We start from the raw sequence: 20945 nt of genomic DNA, 5'->3' as shown, positions 1-20945 counted from the left end.
CCATTAAAACCAACAGTCTTCTACAAATATGTTGACGAAACATTTGTCATTTGCCCTCACGGGGAAGAGAAGCTCCAACTGTTCTTACAACATCTGAACTCTACCCACCCCCAAATTCAGTTCACCATGGAGGTGGAGAAAAATGGGCAGATACCATGCTTGGATGTTCAGGTATGGAAAAAGCCTGATGGAACTCTGGGACACAGCATCTACCGGAAGACAACCCACACTGATCTGTACTTTTACGCTTCCAGCTGTCATCACCCATCACAAAGGGAAGAAGTACTAAATACATTGGTTCGCAAAGCTCGCGTGATCTCCGACGAAGAAAGCTTAAAACCAGAACTAGACTACCTCGACAATGTGTTCCAGAAGAACGGCTATAGTGACCGCCAAATTCGATGTGCCTTCAAGCAGAAGACCACACCACAGCCGACACCTGATGATGATCCACCGAAAGCGACAGCCTACATACTATACGTGGGGGATGTATCTGGAAAAATAGGCAGGATTCTAGGATGTCATAACATCAAATGTGTCTACCGCCCGCCGCCAAAGATCAAGTCTCTCGTAGGGACAGTGAAGGACGATTTAGGACTCTGGAAATCTGGAGTTTATTTCATACCGTGCAAGTGTGGGAAAGCATATGTGGGGCAAATCATTCGCACGATCGAGGAAAGGTGTACTGAACACAAACGGCACACCGATCTCCAACAGCCTACAAAATCTGCAATCGCAGAACATTGCCTCGAGACAAATCATCGTATGAAATACGAGAATAGAGAAGTCCTGCACAACACATCCCGCTTTTGGGACGGTGTATACAAGGAAGCAATTGAAATCCGGCTGCAAGGGAACCTTATTAACAAGGACAACAGATTTCAACTCAGCCAAGTGTGGAATCCAGCAATAAAAGTTCGGCAGGAGCAGCGGAAACGGGGCACCACACCCGCCGAAGGCGGCATGCCTACTGACGCCCATCAGTCATCTCGTCAGCGCAAGCTACCCCCACCACCGCGGCCTGCATGTCCCTCGGTCCATACGCGGAGCCAGTGGAGGGGAGAGGTATATACCACACCACCCGCCGGCCTAGGACGTCAGTCAACAGGAGTAACCAGATGATGATGGCACGTTACGCCATCGAAAATTCGTTCTACAACGACCACTCAACCCGGCTGCATGCCCTAGAGACCTTCAAGCAATATTAGAGCTGCCACACAAAAACATGGCATGATCCATACAGGGAAGTGGCCTAGCACTTGATGAAGCCTGAAAGTAAGCTCATAACAAATATTATTCTATTTGAGATAGACTTTACTGTTGAGATAAAAAATGCATATTGTAAATGAAGTAATGGAAAATACAGGATGAATGTATTGTATTGTAAATGAGGTGTTTATACTATTTTGGCTGACCTATGTACACTTATTCTTTCACCATTATGTGTACATGTTCCTTCCCTATGCTTCCTTAAAATAATACAACAAGAAATTTATTTCTATTTGGTGTTCACAAAATTTAGGGAGCAGGAATGCCTTCTAAAAAGAATAGTTCTTGTTTCAACTTATTGTTTGCTTTAACAAAACAAGTCGGAACTGTGTACCGTTTCAGGGACCATTATGCATTTCATTTAAACATGCACTAAGAGGCTGTACACGCAATTTGTATTTACATTGATTAGTTTAGAACTGACAAGGACCGAAGCGGCTACAGAAAGCTGTGGGAAAAGAAACGATTTTATCAAAGAAAGAAATTTACTTACCAACATTAGTGAAGGAACTGGAATCAGATTCTTTCTGAAATTATTGAAGGCTTGGTGAGAGATGCTTTTCTAAGCTGCTAAAGCACATTAAGTTACACTCAATGGAAAAGGATACTGGTACAGTGATAAGAAAAGCAGTGAGCTGTGAGGAGCAGCTCTTCAATGTATCAAGTTTTCTAGCTATTAACAGAACTTAGCAAGATCTCTAATTCAGTTACTGTGTAAAATATTTCTGAAATCTGCAGCGTTACTTACAGGTGTTCAGGAAATACATCATGGTAAAGCAAATCAGAAATGACGACGATTAATGGCACGTGGAGTCAAAGGTCAATGGAAACCATCCCATCAAAGACAGATAACATATGTCCACACGACATGTGGCCTGCAACTCTCAAAGTGTCATAATGATTCTCCATTGGCAAAAGATTCCAGAATAGTCCCCCAATTTAGATCTCTGCGAGGGGACTACGAACGGAGAAGTGACCATGAGGAAAAGATTGAACAACCTACAAAAGGATAATGTTTCTACAAGTTGGGCAGGGAATCTCAGAAGTTTGATAGTGGTGGGGAAGCTTGAAAATACGAAGATAAAAGCCAATGCTCGATATAGCTGTCGTGGGTTCATTTAAGTGAAATGGAAAGAAGAAAAGAGTTTATTGTCAGACAAGCATAGGGTAATATCAACAGCAGCAGAAAATGGAATAATGAGAGTAGGATTCATTATGAATAGGAAAGTAGGACAGAGAATGAGTTACTATGGACAATTCAGTGATAGGGTTATTCTCATCAGAATCGACAGTAGACCAACAGCAACATATACCTGCCGATGTTGCAAGCAGAAGATGATGAGATAGAGAAAGTATATGAGGATATTGAATGGATAATTCAGTATGTAAAGGGAGATGAAAATCAATAGTCATGGGAGACTGGAATGCAGTTGTAGATGAAGGAGCAGAAGAACAGGTTATGGAAGAAAATGGGCTTGTTAATAGGAATGAGAGAGGAGAAAGACTAAATGAGTTCTGACATAAATTTGTGATGGTAACAGTGAACACACAGCTCAAGAATCACAAGAGAAGAAGATTCACTTGGTAAAGGCTGGGTGATACAGGAATCTTTCAGTTATATTACACCATGGTCAAGCAAAGATTCCAGAATCGGATATTGGACTGTAATGTACATGGGGGCAGAGATACACTCAGATCACAATTTGGTGATGATGAAGTGTAGGCTGAAGTTTAAGAGACTAGTCAGGAAGAATCAATGCACAAAGAAGTAGTATACAAAAGTACTAAGGAATGAAGAGATATGCTTGAATTTCTCTGAGGCTATACGTACTGTAATAATGAATAGCTAAGTTGGCAGCTCAGTTGAAGAGAAATGGACATCTCTAAAATGGGCAACCACAGAAGTTAGAGAGAAACACATAGGTGCTAGGAAGATAACTGCAAAGAAAACGTGTGTAACAGAAGAAATAGTTCATGGGAATTCCAATGTTAAATGTAGAGGAGAGAGTGAATAGGTGGAAAGAGTACATTGAGGATCTGTATGGAGGGAGAACTTATCTGGCGACATGATAGAAGAAGAAACAGATATAAATAAGGGAAGAGAGAGGAGATACAGAATCAGACTTTAGAAGTGCTTTGAATTACTTAAAATCAAATGAGACAGAAGGGATTGTTAAACCATTAGAATTTCTATATAAATGGGGGGAGTGACAACAAAATGATTACTGACACTGGCGTACAGAATGTATGAGTATGGCAGTTTGGCAGTATACTATCAGACTTTCAGAAAAATGGATCCATACAATTCCCAAGAAGGCAAGAGCTGACAAATGTGAGAAGTATCACTCAAACAGCTGAAAAGCTCATGCATCCAAGAATAATGTACAGAAGACTGGAAAAAGACATTGAGGAACTGCTAGATGATGATCAGTTTGGCTTTAGCAAAGGTAAAGGCATCAGAGAGGCAAGTCTGATGTTCCAGTTGATAATGGAAGCAAGACTGAAGAAAAATCAAGACACGTTCATAGGATCTGTTGACCTGGAAAATGTGTTCGGCAAAGTAAAATGGTGCTAGATATTTGAACTCCTGAGAAAAACGGGGGTAAGCTCTAGGTAAATATGGGTAACATACTATCTGTACAAGAACCAAAAAAGAACAATAAAACTGGAAGACCAAAAACAAAGTGCTCAGATTGAAAAAGGGTGTAAGACAGGGTTGCAGTCTTTTGCCCTGTTCAATCTATATGCTGTAGAAGTGTTTATGTAAATAAAAGAAAGTTTTAATATAAATACAAAGATGAGGTGACTTACCGAACAAAAACGCTGGCAGGTCGATAGACACACAAACAAACACAAACATACACACAAAATTCAAGCTTTCGCAACAAATTGTTGCCTCATCAGGAAAGAGGGAAGGAGAGGGGAAGACGAAAGGAAGTGGGTTTTAAAGGAGAGGGTAAGGAGTCATTCCAATCCCGGGAGCGGAAAGACTTACCTTAGGGGGAAAAAAGGACAGGTATACACTCGCACACACGCACATATCCATCCACACATACAGACACAAGCAGACATATTTAAATATGTCTGCTTGTGTCTGTATGTGTGGATGGATATGTGCGTGTGTGCGAGTGTATACCTGTCCTTTTTTCCCCCTAAGGTAAGTCTTTCCGCTCCCGGGATTGGAATGACTCCTTACCCTCTCCTTTAAAACCCACTTCCTTTCGTCTTCCCCTCTCCTTCCCTCTTTCCTGATGAGGCAACAATTTGTTGCGAAAGCTTGAATTTTGTGTGTATGTTTGTGTTTGTTTGTGCGTCTATCGACCTGCCAGCGTTTTTGTTCGGTAAGTCACCTCATCTTTGTATTTATATATAATTTTTCCCACGTGGAATGTTTCCTTCCATTATAAAGAAAGTTTTAAGAGTGAGATAAAAATTCAAAGTGAAAGGATATAAATGTTAAGATCCACTGTGACACTGCTATTCTCAGTGAAAGTGAAGAATTACAGGTTCTGTTGAATGGAATGAATCTTCTAATGAGTACAGAATATGGATCGAGAGTAAGCCGAAGAAAGACAAAAGTAATGAGAAACAGCAGAAATGAGAACACCAGGAAACTTAACATAGGAATAGGTGATCACAAAGTAGATGAAGTTTAGGTATTCTGCTACCTAGGCAGCAAAATAACCCATGATGAATGGAGCAAGGAGGACCAGCACTGGCATAAAGGACATTCCTGGCTAAGAGAAGTTTGCTAGTATCAGACATAAGTCTTGGTATGAGGAAGAAATTTCTGAGAAGGTACATTTGGAGTATGGCACTGAGACGCAGAATGTGGGAAAACCAGAATGCAAGAGAATAGAGGCATCTGAGACTTGGTGCTACCAAAGAATGTTGAAAATTAGATGGACTGATAAGGCAAGGAATGAGGAATTTTTCTACAAAATCAATGAGGGAAGGAATATATGAAAAACACTGACAAGGTAAAGGGACAGGATGACAGTACAGGTGTTAAGTTATCAGCGAAAACTTTCAGAGCAGTAGAGGGTGCTGTAGAGTGTAGAGGGTAAAAACTGTAGAGGAAGACAGAGATTGGGATACATCCAGCAAATAATTGAGGATGTAGATTGTAAGTGCCACTCTGATATGAAAAGGTTGGCACAGGAAATGAATTCATTGCGGGCTGCATCAGTCCAGTCAGAAGACCGATGATTCGGGTGGGGGGGGGGGGGGGGGGTCGTATTACTTACGTACATTGCATAAATGATGTCTCCTATAATTTTAAGATCTGGGAACACATTTTAGATCAGAAGAAGAAAGATTAGAAATGGTGATGAGTAAACATTTTGAACAATAAAAAGACAGATTATCAGCTGTGTAAGTTAAAATATTAAAGGTTGATTTGATGATTAATTAAAATATAAAAACAGATCTGTGGGTGGATGTTTGGAGGAAGGTCTGGGTAAGAGTGAAGTGGGAGGGAGTGCTCAGAATCGACATTGAGACTTAGGAAGTGGGTGGAGAGGACTGGAAGGGAATATTGCCCTGACAATGGGATGGTGGTAGGGATCTATTAGATCTGGTAGGATGGATTTCATGGTTGGGTAAAGGAAAGCAGTTAAAGTTTCATTGGGAGAAGATATGGAGGTGTGGAGTTGGGGGCATGTGGAGATAGAGGTACAGCAGAGTAACACAGTCAGTGAATGGGGGGAGGGAATGCTAGAGGGTGGGTAGTGTCGAGTTTATGGTATATTGGTCTTCAAGATGGAGTAGTCCAGGGAATTTTTAAGTTGGCAGTGGATGCAGGGGGCCGGGAGGGGGGGGGGGGGAGGGTAAGTGGAGCCCAAACGCTGAATGGGGTACATGGCGTTCAAGGATCTGTGGGGCATGATAAAAGTAAAAGGAGAGAGGAGAGGGAGTCCATGCCAGATTTGCATAAGAGCGCAGAGAGTAATGTTACATGCCTTTTTTATACACATCACGAAGGTAATGTAGCTGCGCTCCTTTCAAAAATATACCTTGTCTTTTTCCAAGGCATCAATAAATGTATCTGTTATCAAGGTACAATCGTGATTACGGCAGCTATTCTAACAGACGAATTTTGCAGATGCTCTTTACATGTTCATCTGGTTTATTCATTGCAAACTAGAAAACTGTTGCAGCCATTTCTTTCTTGGAAAGTGAGAACCTGCTACTGGTATGTAGTACGAGAAGTACTTAAGAAGCTCCCCCAATGCTAAATAAATGCGCTGGTTGCATGAAGTACGTTATAATTTGTGCGAAAAATTACAGTTCACTGCTAGAAAAAATAAATTCTACCTTCGCCCTTGAAAGTAACCGAAACAATGAGAAAAAACACCGGCATGGATATGCCTGTACCAGTACCATAATGAATTTCGTCTGCATATATGCTTTTTTTTGAAGACGTTCTTGTTTGGTAAAGTTGTCGCTTAAAATTACTAACTTGTAAATTTTCTTTTAGACCTTATAGGCGACTGACAGTGAGACTATGTCATCTGTTAATTCTTTCTCTTATGCATCAGTCTTTTTTTGTGTTTTTTCTAACAATGAGTGGGAGTTTGTTTTTGCCATATAATCATTCGCATTTTCCGTGTTTCATGGTAAATTAGTAAATTATTGACAATGATAAGTCGCAGAAGCTATCTGAAACGTGAAGCTGAATAATAACATTTTTATTCATGACTGGTTGAGAAACAGCATTGTCGTATTTGCAAATTAATCTCTTTACCCACAGCTGAGGACGTACCTCACTACACCAAAGTGATAACGGACAGTCAATATTCGTGTACTGTGTCATATGTCTCCTGATACATTTAGCCGCCGATTACCCATTACCGGTATCTGAACTTTTGTTGGACGCTTATCACGACAGCGCTGCACGAGACATGATTTGTTGGGCGAAATGGTGTGGACGATCGGCCGGTCAATAAATTTGTGCGTCTGTAGGCCCTTCAAGATCAAAACAGATGCTTGGCAGAAATAAAATCTAACATGCCAGTTTTCCAGTTCATATCATGGTCACAGCCTGTGTCAGGGTAGTGTCAAAAACGACTTTTTTTCCAAGCATATATGTTGGCACGTTTCTTGTAGTGGTCGTTTTCGCAGCAGCTGTATATAAATTGCAATTGTTTCAAAGGAAATGCCTTTTTTGCATGCTGCACATCGAAATTTTTATTTTTATTTATGCACCCAGATGCATTTCGCCTTTTTACAAGGCATCTTCAGTGGGGTGTTCTGAAATATTACATGATCTGTCCATTTTTTACGTCTGGGTGTATAAATAAAAATAAAAATTTCGATGTGCAGCATGCAAAAAATGCAATTTCTTTGAAACAACTACAATTTATATATGTTGGCACTGCGACAGCCCCGTAGCCAATGGGAAGACTGTTTTCTGCAGCCAATGAGAGACGAGGAACGAGTGAAATGTTCGAAGCGCTGGAATTGAAATAGTTCGACGTTTTACAGAGGTTACTCTTCCTTTGAATTTTCAGCACAGCAGATTCGACATGTTTCTTAATTACTGGTTTTGAATAGAGGTTGCTGCGAAATATAGGTTTGTAATGTAACTCAAGGTTCTAATTACTGAACTGCTTTTCTGGTTAGTCATAATTATAGTTTAGACTCGGCTATTTCAAGTTTCGTAGTTACAGCTATTGCAGTATATCAAGTTTATCTGTACTTAGTAGATTATATGTTTTAGGGAGAAAATACGTCGCATCGACGTTGTAAAACAAAGTTGTAGCTAACTTTCAACATTTAGTTTTAGGAAAATATCAGTATTGTGCGGTTGCCGGTACTATATATACTATAGTTTAGTATAACGCCAGTATCCACAAAACTACTAGTTGAATACCATCAGATTATTTCATTTTATCACGACTGTTTAGTAGCTGTGAACTAACCTAACTCCGTTTCTGTGGCGAGACAGTTTACACCCGTCTTAAAATCTTCGCCAATAAATACTATTCATATTCTCTCGTAAAATAAATTTCATTGTGATGCGAATAGTATTTAAACATATAAGCCACTCTTAAATTATGTCACTAATTTTCCCCAAAATAATTCTAATTTTCAAACAGTTTTGCACAAATCCCTTGTGGATTATCTTTCATTAACATAGCTGTCTAACCAATTACCATGAGTGTTATAATAAGCAAGTGTACAAATTGTTGCAGGAGGATGGAGGCTCCAATCTTCATATAGCCATCATGATTCGGGTTTTCCGTGGTTTCTCTAATTTATTTCAAGTGGTTACTACTGTAAGGCCACAGCCAACTACCTGTTGCATCCTTGCCATACTGTACTGTAAGTATGCAAATGTCTGTATATGTGTACTACTGTATTTTTCTTAAATTGTAATATCGTGTTATGTCCAATATCCTTGTAAAAATGATCCATGAATGACTAAAACTACTACTACTACTACTACTACTACTACTTCTACTTCTACTACTACTACCACCACCACCACCACCACCACTATTTCTTCTTCTTCTTCTGCTACTACTACTACTACTACTACTACAGAATCATCAGGAATGGCAGCAAGTGTGAGGAAAGTAAGCATTCCCCCCCCCCCCCCCTCTCCCCCCGCATGGGATTTTGTAATGCAATATAAATGACAACCATTAATTGTCACTTCTGGAAACACAGTGACTGTCTCTTCTACTGCAAAGTGTTCGAAAAACAAGCAGCTTGTCTTGAAACTAGGTGCTAATTTGATAGTAGTGCAAGAAGAGTTGGCAATTTCGAGAGCTGCAGTCTGCAGTTGTAATATTATGGTTAGACTAGAACACTGGAGCACCGTCAAGCCTTCTAAATCTGTACAAAGATCTAGGTGATGCTCCAAATCTATTTGTTTCATTCTACTTGTCTCTGATAGCTTCATTGCTTTGGAGACTGATTTAGGTACATGTTCCATGAAGCATTTGTATAATTAATCATTATAATGTGGAACAAGTCATTCTACATTCTCGTTAAAAGTTCACATTAAGTAAAGAATCTTTTTCTGTTTATTTTAAAATGTAACTTTTCTCTCTGTCGGATATTTTACATCATGGGGAAAAAGACCAAAAATTTTGGTGGCACCATTAAGCAAAGTTTTTTGTGCTAAGAACAAGCGTAATGTAGAGTAATGAATAATTTTATGTAATTTTGTCTTCTGATATTGTAATTATGTATATCATTATGCCTATCCAACTGCAGTGGACTAGTTACAACAAACATCTTGAGGGAATAAATAGACTGTCAGGCAGTAGTCAAAATGCCTAATCGCTTAAATAGATGTCTATAAGTTGATCATGGGTGAACACCACATATTATTCTTGCAGGCACATTTTTGAGCAATGAACACTTTCTTTCTCAAATATTAGTTACTCCAGAACATTATCCCATATGATCTTACTGAATGAAAATACACAAAATATATCAGCGTGCTGATTCATCTCTGTCCAAGATTTGCAATGATTTGAAGTGCAAATGCACCTGAACTAAGTTCTTTTAAGAGTTCCAAAATGTGTTTTTTCCAACTTAAACTGATTATTGATACATGGACCCTTAAAACTCTGAAGTTTCCAGCCTAGCTATTGTTTCCTCCACATGTGAGGACAAAAGCATTCAGAGAACCCAAGAAGTTTCAAGCAGTCTGTGTGGGAAGAAAACTTTTACAAAGACCAAAAAGATCTTATTGCTGGCTAATAGCCACAAAAGAGGGAATATCAGAACTAGCTCAAAACTCTTTGGCAAATGATTACCAGATTACAATAGCATTTTTAAGTAAAATCAAGGCCCAGTGGTGTCGTCTGCAATTTAAGCTCTTTGGAGAACGTTCTTGAAAAAGATCACAAAATTGGGGGGGGGGGGGGCGCTCATTGATTTCTCATATCCACAAAAGAGGATAAATGTAAATCCAGTTCCACTATACTGTGTAACACTTTCCATGTTTAACATTTAAATTTAAGGGCATGTCTTAAATCAGAAGGAAATCTGCTTCTCTGAACAAAAGGATGGTGGCATCTCAATTGTGCCATATTGCTGCTGCTTATTGATATTGGTAGCTTAATATTTACTTTATTAGAATGGTATATTTCAAAGGAAATATGTACCTAAAACTTTATTTACTGTGTTTTATTTGGAGTACATAACTGCTTGTTATGCAGTTTTTAGTCATACTTTGATACTTGCTTTATAGGCAACAGCTTATCATTTCCTAGTGTTAGGGCATTCAGATAATTTGTAGAAAGTTTGGTAACTGGGTATGCTTTTTAATTCTCTTTTGAATTGATCGATACTCCCAGTTTCTTTCTTTATGTTGTGTGGAAACTTGTTGAATATCTTGCCACCAGAGCAGATGACTCCATTCACAACCCTAAACAATAGGGTGAAGTCTACATGAAATAATTGTTTCTTAATTCTATTTTAAATGTGAAAGTCACACTTCAGCTGATGATAATCGTGGTGGTGGTGGTGGTGGTGGTGGTGGTGGTGGTGATGATCTTTAAAAGCTTCACTCGTAGATGTCTCAGGGTTGAGCCGTAAACTGTCTGGCCTAAGCCCTGATATGGTAGTGAGCAATCAGTCAAAACACTGTGATCCTGCTGTCAAATGGATGAGGGAGGACATGTAAAGAGAGTTAGAGATAACTAAAGATAAAAGATCAGGAAAATCACAGTAATAATGTATGCTGCAATTCAGATTTATATTTTATGTAATTTATTTAATTAAAAAGATATAGCATCCTACTGAATGGTGGTCCTTAATGAAATAAAAATGTGGCTCCATCAAGTAAGGATGTGCTATTTCCAGCCTAACTAACTGCACACGAGTGATGGTAATCTCCACTTAATATGCTCAAATTGCTAAGTGCGTTTATACATCAGATCTTCTAACCTCACGATCAGAAGCAGACTTTAGCTGATGGAGCATGTGATTGCATTTCATTATATATGGATTCTAAGATCCATGTATAATGAAATTCAGTCACATGCTCCATCAGCTAAAGATACAGTCTTAAGTCTCTGTTCTCAATCTTATCGCTCTCACTTTAGGGGACCACTACAAACAACATTCATTGCCGGCTGGCTGCAGCGTTTTCACTGCTGAGCTGGTCGCCATCTTTCGTGCCCTAGAGTATATCCGCTCCTGCTCAGGTGAGTCCTTCATTATCTGTAGCGACTCCCTGAGCAGTTTACGAGCTATCGACCAGTGCTTCCCCCACTCTCGTCTTGTGATGGCTGTCCAGGAGTCCCTCCATACTCTTGCTCATTGCGGCCACTCTGTGGTCTTTGTGTGGACCCCAGGCCATGTTGGGATACCCGGCAATGAACATGTTGACATGCTGGCCAAACAGGCCACCAGTAAACCATCTCTGGACATTGGCCTCCCGGAGACTGATTTGCGAGCGATCTTATGCTGCAAAATTTTGAACTTTGGGACACTGAATGCCGCAACCTGACCACACCAAACTCCGTCCTATCAAGGAGACGATGGATGTGTGGCAGTCATCCATGCGCACTACTCGTTGGGACTCCGTAGTCCTTTGTCGGCTCTGCATTGGCCACACCCACTTGACACACAGCCATTTACTGCACCATGAGGACCCGCCTCTATGTCGCTGCGGGTCGGCTTTGACAGTGGCCCACATTTTGTTGGCCTGTCCCCTTTTAACTGTGCTCAGGCAGACGTTTGCACTGCCTGATATGCTCCCTGCCCTTTTAAAAGATGACACTGCTATGGCAGGCTTAGTTTTGTGTTTTATTTGGGCAGGGGGGCTTTTATCACTTAATCTAAGTGTTTGTCCTTTTTGTATTGATTCTGGCCTTTGGCCTACGATTTAAGTCTGATTTTTTAGTGTGTTTCTCGGTGGTTGGCTTTTCCTTTTTTTGTCTCTGTGGTCGGCCAACCACTGTCATACTCTGTGTGATTTTAATTCCTTTTGTCTTGTCTCAGTCTGCGTCTTTCTTGTCCTATATCATATGTTGTCATATCCATTGTTCGTTTTTTATTCTTTGTGGGTGATGGAAGGTTTTTGGAATAGGGGACTGATGACCGTACAAGTCTGGTCCCTTCAATCCCACAAACCAACCAACCTCAAACTTATCACCTGGCTCCATTCCACATAACGAAAAATACAAGTTTATGATGGTTATAATTAAAAATTCTCTCTCACATCAGAAAAACCAAACCAGTCCTCTCTATCTGATAGCCGTAACGTAACCATTCCTCACATTTTCCAACAGCTCCGAAGAGCAAATCACCCACCACCCTGCCACCGTAGCCACCAAACACCTCATCAGATGAGTTAGGGAAACTGTTAGGTCGGAGGAATCAGATGAAGTGTTGTTGGAGGAAGATGAAAAGGATCAGGTAAATAATTATATTTTTTGTGTACATGGTAAAGCTATGGAGAGTAATGCGATAGAAGAAAGGATGAGTACATTACATTCTGTCGAGAGGATCAGATCAGGCTTCAAATGACAAAGTCGAATTAGATGGGAGTACAAAAGATCCAGAAAACTACACAAAAGAGGAATGGTGATTATGTAGTCAAAATTACAGACATCATACAGGTATATGGAATTTTTGAAAGGCCAAGATAGGTAGGGAAGCTGATCAGAGAACCGGAAGTGAAGGAATTACTTGATGAATTAATGGAACCAGATAACAAGGCTCAAGACTGTTTGACAGACAAGATGTATGCACTGGAAGTACAGAAAATCATCTATGAAGGGAAAAATGTTTGGAGGAAGAACATAGAAATCAATAATTGTGATGAGAAAATACATGCACTTATCGGTTATGGGAGCAAGTTGTCAGCAATTTTAGAAAATTTGTTAAATAGGCAAAAAACCAAGAAATTGGTAATTTTTACTGTCACTGGTGTGAAAATTAGATTTGCAACAAGTGGGTTGAGAAAGTCAGTAATAGAAGAAATCTTAGTAGCACTGCAAAGTCATTGATTTCAGTTCAGAATGAGTTGCTTTATAGCGAAAGAGTTAATAAAAGATGTTGTGTTTGGCACTGATGAAGTCTAGGATAGTGCTAAGTTATAAGAAAAAATGGTTAACATTTGAGAAGAAGCTAGAAAGCAAAAATAAAATTTAACGGAATGCTCAGTGGCGAACAACAAACAATGTGTTTGTATGTTACAATTACCCCAGACTCTGTCACAGAGGAACTCTTTTACTCACCATAACTGTACATAATGGATATACAATTATGCATAAAATTATTAAATATTACATGTTTAATATAAAAATATTCATGGGATATTTGTGTCTTGTGTTATGGCGATCTTAATAGAGCTCAATGAAATATAAAGAATAATGAGGAACTTACAATTTTGCACCAGGAGGTATAACAAACAGTTGGCGTAATTCGAGGTATGTGGAGGTTGGGAAAGGACGAGAGGTCAATCAGTTCAAGTAGCAATAATGACAAGCTAATATAATTAAATTGTTTTTGTATGTGTGTAACTGTAATTGTCATTTTGTTAGGATAAAAATTTATCAAGGGATATAAATGTAAACTTAAAATAAATGAACATCGAGTTCTGTCAAAGCATTAGGCAGTTTGCATTGGCTCCTACAATGTGTGTCAGTTCTGCTGGGAATGGTGTGCACAGCATAAACTTTGGGAATTCATTTGGTCTTAGTATTCTGGGAACTGTTTAATGAACCTATTTTGACAGATTCTACATTATCTTTGCTGATGATAACAATAATAATAATAATAATAATAATAATAATAATTTTATTGTCATTCGGCCATTACAGCAATAGACAACGTCATATACATACTAAAATACAATTAATAGTTTGAAAGAAACAACAGGTTTCTTGTTAACATTATAGTATTATATTACAGTTGATAAATTCTCTTATGTCATAGAATGGGTGGAGGACTAGCCAGTCATGAATTGTTTGTTTGAATAATTGTTCAGGTAATTCTTGAACAGATTGAGGAAGTTTATTAAATAATTTGTACCCTATGATTTCGTAGCTGTTGAGTGACTTTGACAACCTGTGGTAAGGAATATAGAGGCACCTATTCCTTCTTGTATTGTGGCTGTGTACATTTTCTCTGGTTTTTGTTTCTGGTAATTTCTTCTTCGTATAAATTAGAACATAGTATATGTACAAGTTTATAACAGTCATGATTTTCTGTTCACAGAACAATGGTTTACAGTGTGCCTTATATGCAGAACCAGTTATTATCCTAATAGCTTTTTTTTGCAGTATTAATATGTCATGTACACAGCTAGAGTTCCCCCACAAAATAATTCCATATGTTATTATACTCTGAAAGAATGAAAAATAGGATGTTCTAACATATTTTTCAGGAACACAATCCATAAGTCGCCTTAACAGGTAAATAACTCTAGACAATTTACCACTAATATATTGTACATGTTGACCCCAAGATAATTTATCATCAATGTATACCCCCAAAAATTTGACATAACTTGGATCGTCTGACAGAAGCTTGTCTCTAAGACTACAGACCATCTGCTGTGTTTTGTTTTCATTCAGCAGGAATCCATTTGCCTTGAACCAATAGGATGCTTGGTCAATTGTCTTTGCTGCACAAGTTTTAAGGCTATTGAAATCCTCACTAGCATGAAGAAATGTTGTGTCATCTGCATACAACACCGTGGTGGACTTGATAAATGACGGCAGATCATTTATCATTATCAGGAACAAAAAGGGGCCCAGCACAGATCCCTGCGGAACACCTACCTTGACTTGCTCTATACTCGACATTTCTCTACCTACACAAACAACTTGCTTACGATTCTGAAGATATGATTTTATTAATTTAAGGCTGTTATGTCTAATGCCATAGAATTCCAGTTTTTCTAGGAGTGGCTTATGCTTTACACAGTCAAAAGCTTTGCTTAGATCACAAAATGTGAGTTGAGCATAGCCCTTATCCTCAAACACTTGATGTAAGTATTTGACTACAAAGTCTATAGCATCCACAGTAGACAACTTTTTCCTAAAACCATACTGAGATTCACTAATTATTCCTAATTTTTCAAAATAGACAGATAGCTGTTGGTAAATTACACATTCCAGTATTTTAGAAAAAGCTGGGACTATGGAGATTGGTCTGTAACTGCAAGGTGAGTCCATATCTCCCTTTTTATATATTGGAATTACCCTAGCCACTTTGAGTTCTTCGGGAAAATATCCTTCAGATATGCATTTATTTATACAGAATGTTAAGGGGTACACAATATAGTCTATTACTTTCTTTAGTAAATTACAGGATATGTCGTATATATCTACACTGTCTGAAGATTTCATCCGTTTTACAATGCTTAGGACATGACTAGGTGAGACCTCGGAGAACATAAACGTACCTGTGTCTGTTGGTGTTCTGCAAACATTTTTAGAAAGTAACTCTGATGAATTGATATCAGGTTTGATTATAGTATTTCCTACATTTTCAACAGATTTAATAAAGAAATCATTGAATTTTTGGGGACTTATGTTAATTTTTTTGCTTCTTACATCTTTAGCAACACCATTTATTAATTTCCATGCAGCTTTGCACTTATTTGTAGAATTATCAATGGTATTGAAATTATGTGCTTTTTTGGCTTCCACAATGGCTTTTTTATACTCATTCCTGCATTTTATATAGGCTAATCTGGCATGTTCTGTTTTCTGATTGCTACATATATTGTGCAACACCATAACTTGGTTTTTCATACTTGATAATTGTTTAGTGAACCATGAATTTTGTCTGTTTGTAGCCCTGTTTGTAAAGCCTTTGTCAGTTAATTTGCATTTCTTTATGGGGATATTGTCATTAAATTGTGTCAGAAATGTTTTAAAAAATCTCTCAAATAATAGTTTCCCTGACAAATCAGCACTAAGACTATAACTTGTGTCACCATGACATTGGTTGAACCAGTCTCTCTCAGCAAGGGACTTACAGAGCTGAACAATTTTGTCATCTGTGACAGGCCTGGTGATTATAACTTTTGGGACAGGCTTAGGAATATTACTATTATCAATACAGAACCTACTTGTATAGTTTAAAGATACAGAGTCATGATCTGAAAATGGAAACGCTGTAACAGCACATGATTCTTCTGTAGTTTTAAAGTTGACAAAAATATTGTCAAGACATGCTTTATCTCTTGTGGGCCTGTTATTGATTGAGTGCAAATTGCACTGTCTTAAAAGGTTTTTCAACTCAGTCACAGTACGTTTATGTGTTGTTATATCAAAATCTGCATTCAGATCTCCACCAATTACTATGTCATAATGCAACCATCTGGTCCCTCTTAGTACATCTAACAGCATGTCCAATTTTTCTAGAAATACATTGATGATACCCTTAGGTGACCTGTAAAGGGATACTATTACTAACTTAAGACTGTCCATAACTATACCAGTGGCTTCAAAGTTCTGTTCCTCACATAAATAATCTAGGTCCAACTTAACAATGGAGCAACTGAATGACTGATTAATATATTTTGCCACACCACCTCTTATATGCAGTTTTCTACAGTAACTATTTGCTACATTATAGTTATCAAGTTTGACAACTGTAAGTACACTCTCAGTAACCCAATGTTCACTCAGACAGAAAATATCAAATTTGTTATCTAGTCCAAAACTGTTTACAATAAATTCTTTATCTATTAGTCCTTGAACATTCAGATAGCAAATTTTAAGATCATAATTGTTGTTTATTCTAGATTGAACGTTTTGGTGAGGTGTTGTGAAATTTGTTACACTACTTATCTCCTGGGCTGCTTCATCCTGCTGCCTTCCACTAAAAAATCATTTAGACGGACAGGAGGTGCTGTTTTCCGTCTACACGTAACACTTGAGGCTGCTTCTCCTGCTGCAATTCTCATTTCTCCTTTTAGAGGCACTATAGTTACTGTTGCTGGTGAAACTTCTGCTGTTGATGCTACTGTTACTTCCTTTTCCACTGCTGCTACTGATAATGCCACTGGTGACTGTGACGCTTTACATGTTTGCACAGTTGTAATTTTTTCATCATAGGGTGTATCTGCAGATGTTTCTTCCTCATATGCTGTTGGTGCACTTTTCTTTTCTGTTATCATTGGCAGAAAACCTGTTGCAGGTAGTGCTATTTTTACATAGGCACCCACTCCTGCTGTCTTTTATCACCTGGAGAATTTCTTTCGCCAGCACTTTCTTGCCTAGGTTGTTTCTGTGCAGTCCATGTCTAGTAAAATGCTCTCTTACTGAACTCGTTGCTTCAATGAAAGTTGTGTGCACAAAACCGCTACAAATCTTCCTGAATTTCCGATTTGTCGCGATGATTTCTTTGTTTACACACGAATCTTCCGTTAAGTCGTGTCTGTAGGGAATGTTTACAACAAATACCTTCGCCTGTGAAATTTTTCCTAGCGATTCTTTCAGTGTTCTTACAGCAAGGCTGCTTTCATTTTTATAGACATCGTTTCCCCCTCCGATTATGACACAGTTGACGTCGCTTTTCACGGAACTTTCACAGTTTTTCAGCACTTCTCGTAGAGGAGCACCAGGTTTCGAAATTCCAATCACTTTATATTCGGACTGCATATCAGACATGATTGTAGCCAGTCCCTTGCCATGACTCGTCGATAATATGTATATTTCTTCCTTCTTCTTCTCTGTTTCCTTTTTTGTTTCGTGTTCAGTTTTATTACAAGTTGCTCTCACACATGCATGGTTGCAGTACTTAAGTGTTGGGTACCAGACGCAGCACCATGGGAAGTGCAAATGGAAAGAGTAGGGAGAGCAAGGCCAGGTGCTGTGACCGAATGCCTATTATGAAAATGAAGTGCTATGATGAAACTTGTGAATTGGGCTGGTATAAATGATTCGAATAAGTGACAGTTGACAGTCAAGAATAATTTGCACAAATGAACACCACTGCATAAGAAACCTTTCCTGACAGTATTTAAAATTGCTACTTCTTTGTGCAAAAGGATGCAAATTCACTTAATTTTAAATCTATAGAATAGTGTCTTTATGAGTACTGTATCATTCTAAGTTAGTAGTACTGCTTCATTCACCACTGACACTACTGGTCAGACACAGATAGAAATTATGCTAACGTCAATGGTATGCTAGGTGGTACTGAATATGTCATTTAATAAATCAAATGTAGCATAGAGTGGAGATACTGTAACATGATGTGCCTAGAGAGAGAACATTACGCTGTCATTATAAGTTATTTCTTAAAACTTGGGAATTAAGTAAATGTTCCATTGCTGCAGTAAGGCCCCTAAGCATAAACAGTAGGACACTCTTTAACAAGTGTTGTATGAAAGACCAGAGCTGCAAAGGAGCGTAACCATTAGTTTGAACTGCTGAAGGACGTCAAGGACAGTTCCCTTGTGGGAAATGCATTCAACGCGGCATTACAATAGGAAACAGTTGATGCTGCTATGTATATGGATGTAGCCTGGGAAATGGTAATTGGTTTCCACTGAGCTCGGCATGATTAGGGCCTATGGACAAAGAATTTGCAGGAGTGAGCAGTTAGCCTTAAGTGTTAGTCACTTACATGTAAAAGACAAGAGGACAGCTACATATGCCCAAAGTAATGTTGTTTGGAAATGCCAAAGCCCTGAATAGAACAAACACTCTAGTAACTTAGAATTAGACAAGAAAGATTGATGCAGTAAGCCAGACAGTTATGTCAGTTGAAGGAATGCACTCCTATGTACACCAGCACCAACTTCAACGACAAGTGTAACTAGACTCTACACTGTAGGAATTTACACATTATAAATAACAAACACAGCAGCATTACAGGTAGACATAATATCGGACAATGGCATTCCACAATAGTCATCGTGAGCGGCAACACAAATTATGTTATTATCATTTAATATGCTATGATAATAAGTGTTTACATTAATTGTCATACCAGAAATTACTCCACACAAACACTTATAAAAGATGTGGTACATGATTAATAGTGTAACAGATTAATTTAAATATTGATTTTGTCAGTGATATTTGAATGAAAGTGCAATAAACACACATTCTTGTCTATGAAAAGCTTAGGCGCGTACTTAAAGGAATAGTAATTATTATCCGTATACACAGTACCAAGTAAGTTTTAATGTGAAATATGTAAGTTAATTGTAGAATTATTATTGCAGTTAAGGGGTCCAATACCATTTACATTTACACCTACATTTACATTTCCAGGGCATTTTCATTCTATTTCATCCACACACAATCTTTCAAAGGTTGTAAAAGTGTATTATCTGGTAGTGAGCTACTCCATTTATGCTTAAATATTTCTAACTAAACTAGAGTACTCCTTTGGAATTAAAGGGATTCTCCATTTCCATCAAATTAGGATGTGTTCTCCACCCTTGCTCTAGGGTCTGACCCCTGATATTCACATCATAGACATTCCACAGACATTTTTTCAATTTCACAATCTTTTAAACAGAATTCATCATACACTTCTCTTGCACTAACATCTCAATAAAAGATGTTGTGTGGGGCACTGATTTTATGATGAAGTATAACATGATGTTAAGTTACATGAAAAAGTGGTTAAAATTCAAAGAAGAACATAGAATAGCAAGAATAAAATTGAATGGGATGCTTGGTAGTGAAAAAGAAATGCTGCATTTGTATGTGAGAATTGCCCCAGACTCCATCGCATATGTGCTGTTTCACTCACCATTACTGTACGTAACAGATATAAAAGTATGCATAAAATTATTAAGTAATACATGTTTAATGTAAAAATATTCATTGGATATTTATGTCTTGTGTTATGGTGATCTTAATAGTACTCAAAAGAATTGAAAGAATAAGGAGGAACTTAAAATTTCACACCAGGAGGTATTACAAATAGTTGGCATCATTCAAGGCATGTGGAGGCTGGGAAAGGGCAATCAATCAGTTCAAGTAGGGGTGATGAGGAGCTAATGTAATTAAAATGTTTTTGTATGTGTATAACTGTAATTGTCATCGAGTTAGATTTAAACTATATCAAGGGATATAAATGTTTAGTTAAAATAAATGTACATCTAGTTCTGTCAAAGCATTAAGCTGGTTTGCATTGGCTCTAACAAGCATGTCAGCTCCACTGGGAACGATGTACAGAGCACAGACTTTGGGGATTCATTCAGACTTAGAATTGTAGAGGCTGCTTTGAGATCCAATTTTGACAGATCCTACATCATCTTGGCTGATGTTGGGTGCAGAGTGACACAGGCATGGTTGCAGTACTTACTGTTGGGTACCAGACTTAATCACTGTGAGATGTGCAGCTGGAAAGAGTAGGGAGAGCAATGCCAGGTGCTGTGAACAATTGGCTATTATAAAAGTTAAGCACAATTATGAAACATGTGTAATGGGCCGATATAAATTATTCAAATAAGTGAGAAATGAGTGTCAACAATAATTTGTGGAAAGGTACACTGTTGCATAAAAGACCTTCCATGATAATATGTAAAGTTACTGCTTCACTGTGCTGAAGTATTCAGAGTCACTCAATTTTTAATCTATAGGATAGTATATTTATTAGTACTGGATCATTCTATATTTACTACTACTGCTTCGTTTGGCACTTCAATCTACTTACTCTACAGGTCAGACACAAATAGAAAGTATGCTAACATCAATGGTATGCTATGTGGTATTGAATGT

At 38.2% G+C, this 20945-nt stretch overlaps 1 long non-coding RNA gene across 1 annotated transcript in view; it reads left to right on the top strand.

Moving 5' to 3' along the window:
- Nucleotides 1-7711: 7711 nt before the first annotated feature.
- LOC124719067 overlaps nt 7712-20945 on the top strand; it is a 57161-nt gene continuing 43927 nt past the window's right edge. Inside the window, exons 1-2 of the long non-coding RNA XR_007005978.1 lie at nt 7712-7757; nt 8466-8595. This is a non-coding gene — a long non-coding RNA (uncharacterized LOC124719067). The remainder of the gene's footprint in view (nt 7758-8465; nt 8596-20945) is intronic.

This window comes from Schistocerca piceifrons, chromosome 10 (genome assembly GCF_021461385.2).
Source record: "Schistocerca piceifrons isolate TAMUIC-IGC-003096 chromosome 10, iqSchPice1.1, whole genome shotgun sequence".
Lineage (NCBI taxonomy): Eukaryota > Metazoa > Arthropoda > Insecta > Orthoptera > Acrididae > Schistocerca > Schistocerca piceifrons.
Note: the sequence above shows the minus strand (reverse complement) of the source record. Positions and strands in the feature narration are given on the sequence as shown.